The sequence below is a fragment of the Suricata suricatta genome, chromosome 17, assembly GCF_006229205.1.
Source record: "Suricata suricatta isolate VVHF042 chromosome 17, meerkat_22Aug2017_6uvM2_HiC, whole genome shotgun sequence".
NCBI classification, from domain to species: Eukaryota; Metazoa; Chordata; class Mammalia; order Carnivora; family Herpestidae; genus Suricata; species Suricata suricatta.
The window spans coordinates 54,857,460-54,860,587 of record NC_043716.1 but is presented as its reverse complement, the minus strand read 5'-3'; the positions used below and the strand labels follow the sequence as shown (position 1 = coordinate 54,860,587).

The window sequence follows — 3,128 nt, the reverse complement described above, 5'->3', positions numbered from 1 at the left end:
ACTCGGGACCTCCGCCAGCTCTTTTCTCTCAAAAAACGGTTCCCACCAGTCTTGCCGCTGATTAAGTGGTAATTTATTTTTCCTACTGCTGGTCTGGGCTCTCCTTGATCACTTCCCCAGAAGCTGCTTAGTGAATTACCCTGCAGGAGAGCCCACCCACCTCTCCTCACGCACACACACGTGCACACACATACACACACACACACACACACACACACACGACCCCGTCCGGGCCCCAGAACCCCCTCTCCACAGGCTGGTGGGGATTCAGACCGCCACCCGAAAAATCGCATCACTGGACACAACAGCCTGGCTCCCTTTCCTGTCCCCTCTGGCCGGCCTCACTGAGGTTGTGGGGTGTCCTTGCAGCCGGTTTTGGGCAGCACACGGCTTCGGCTCACGGAGGCCGTGTTCCAAGGCCGCTCTGCTAAGAGCATCATCTGGCTTCGCTGCTTCCGCAGGTGAGGACACGGAGGCTGTGGGGGGGGGGTGGAGGGCTTCTCCGGGGTGTCAGCCCTAGAACGTCATCCGCATGTCCCCTGGGTGTGAGGGCAGGACGCTGAGCAGCAGGAAGGAGAGCAAGCTGCCTGGGGTGTGCTCTCTGTTTGGCCACTGGGCCCCCCGGAGCCCGGTTGGAACGGGAGGCGTGTTAGCATCCAGCTGCACGTGGCCCACGCGGCCGAGTGCAAGGTGGGCCGCCAGCTCGCCCCGTGCACCCACCTGGGAAACACGGGGCGGCCTCCATGCCTGCTCCCCGTCTCAGGAGCCCCAGAGACCGTGGATCTCGCACCACGAGGTTGAAGTTCCTTTCTTTTTAAACATTTTGTTAACATTTTTATTTTATTTTTGAGAGAGAGAGAGGGAGAGGGGCAGAGGGCGAAAGAGAGAATCCCAAGCAAACTTCACGCTCAGGGCTTGATCCCAGGACCCTGGGATCCTGACCGGAGCTGAAATCAAGAGTCGGACGCTCAACCGACTGACTGAGCCACCCAGGCGCCCTTGAAGTTCCCTTCCGTTTAGAGTTTTTATTGGTGCTGCCTTGGAAACTAAGCCAAGGTCACCTTCCCAACTGGAGGCCTGGGTGAGGACATCATCCACGCCTCAGGGGTGCTGGCTCCCAGGCCACCACTGTTTCCAAATGTGGGTTTTATTATTTTTCAAGTATGGTGAGCCAGCAGCTCAGGGGACAGGCCATTGAAGAGATAGTTTGTGACTCATAGATCCCGAGAGAAGGGGCACGCCCCGCCTTGAAGGGCCGTGGGGGGAGCACCAAGGTCACTCAGGAGGCAGAGGGAAGCCATGATCAGCAGCCGGTGCTGTGGTTTTCACGGGAAGGACCGGGTGAGGCAGGGCGAGGGGACCTAGGACTGGCTGGGGGAGCTCACGTGAGCGGACTCCGGGGTCTCCCTGGGGTCCTTGGCCCTGGGGTGATTCGAACGGGGGATATTGGCCTGTGAAGGGGGTGCTAGGGGTCTGGGCTCTGGGTTGGTTTACATACAAAAAGGTGGGGGTTTCCTGTGAGCAGAGGAGTCTGATCCCTCTGGGAATTCACCAGCCCTGGAGGGGGGGGGGGGTCAGTCCTCCAGGGTCAGAGAAGACCTGGACTCCGGAGACAGACAATGTAGAACAGGACGGAGTCCATCGGGGCGCATAACGAAATGCATGCTGCGTGCAATTTGTCGTTATTATTTCCTTGATTGACAGACTTTATTTTCTAGAGCAGTTCTAGAAACCTTTGAACAGACAGGGGCGCCTGGGTGGCTCCGTCGGTTGAGCATCCGGCTTCGGCTCAGGTCATGATCTCATGGTTGGCGGGTTCGAGCCCCGCATTGGGCTCTGTGCTGACAGCTTGGAGCCTGGAGCCTGCTTCAGATTCTGTGTCTCCTTCTCTCTCTGCTCACACTCTGTCTCCGTTTCTCTCTCAAAAAATAAATAAGCATTAAAAAAATTATAAAAAAGAAAAATTGAGCCGACGGTACCGAGTTCCCATGTACCCTCCATTTCCGACAACACACACACACACTCACACACACAGCTTCCTCTATCATCAACATCCCACATTAGGGGACACATTTGTTATAATCAAACCAACACTGATACATTATTAGTGGCCCGAGTCCTCAGTTTACGTTGTGTTATGTTGGTGGCCATTCATGGGACTAGACAAATGTATAATGACACAGATCCACCGCTCTAGGGTCCTGCGGAGGACTGTCACTGCCCTAAAAATCCCTCGCCTCCTCTTCATGCCTCCCGCCCTGTCCCCACCGCAGCCCCGGTCCTCTGTCTCCCTAGCTCTGCCTTTTCCAGAAGGCTCTACAGCAGGAGTCCTACCGTCTGTGGCCTTTTCGCACTGGCTCGTTTCACTTAGGAACATGTGTTTAAGGTTCCCGTGTGTCTATTCATGGCTTGATAGCTCATTAAAAAAATTTTTCTTTGTCTTTATTATTTTATAAATAATAAATGGTTGCCCAGAATCTGAAGCAGGCTCCAGGCTCTGAGCTGTCAGCGTAGAGCCCGACACGGGGCTTGAACCCACGGACTGTGAGATCATGACCTGAGCCGAAGTCAGACGCTCACTGACTGAGCCCCCAGGCGCCCCTTGATAGCTCATTTCTTTACAGCACGGAATAATAGTCTGTGGTCTGGATGGACCTCAGTTGAGATAAGATGTTTATCCATTACTTTTTTTTTAAGAAAGGCAGCGGGCTCTGTCACAAGGGCCGGGCTCGCAGATGCGCCTGGAGTGGGGGCAGGGGGTGTGGGGAGGGGGGTCCTGGGCTTGCAGGGTCCGGGCCGGTGTTTGCAGTCTCTTCTTCACGGGCTCGCACAGCTGGCTGCCCCCGGCTCCCTCTCAGGGAAGCCTTCTGGTCTGTGTCGTCACCTCTTCTGTCCCTAGACCCATAGGGAGGCCAGCCCGAGGGGGCCAAGGGGCCGCCCAGGTTGGCCAGTCGGCGTCGAGTCTGAACGCATCCTGAGCGCTTACCTGATGAAATGTCCACAGCGGCGAGAGGCCAGACACCCAGAGACGGTGCTGCTGGCCCGGGGCTGCGGGTGTCCCCCAGGCCCTGCCCGCGGAGCCCGCCCTCCCCTGGCGGCCGGGCTGAGCCCGCCGCGCTCCCGGCCCC

At 57.1% G+C, this 3,128-nt stretch overlaps 1 long non-coding RNA gene across 1 annotated transcript in view; it reads left to right on the top strand.

Moving 5' to 3' along the window:
* The first annotated feature begins 351 nt into the window (after positions 1-351).
* The window catches only part of LOC115282776, a 6,110-nt gene continuing 3,333 nt past the window's right edge, over positions 352-3,128 (top strand). The window contains exon 1 of the long non-coding RNA XR_003904737.1: positions 352-461. This is a non-coding gene — a long non-coding RNA (uncharacterized LOC115282776). The remainder of the gene's footprint in view (positions 462-3,128) is intronic.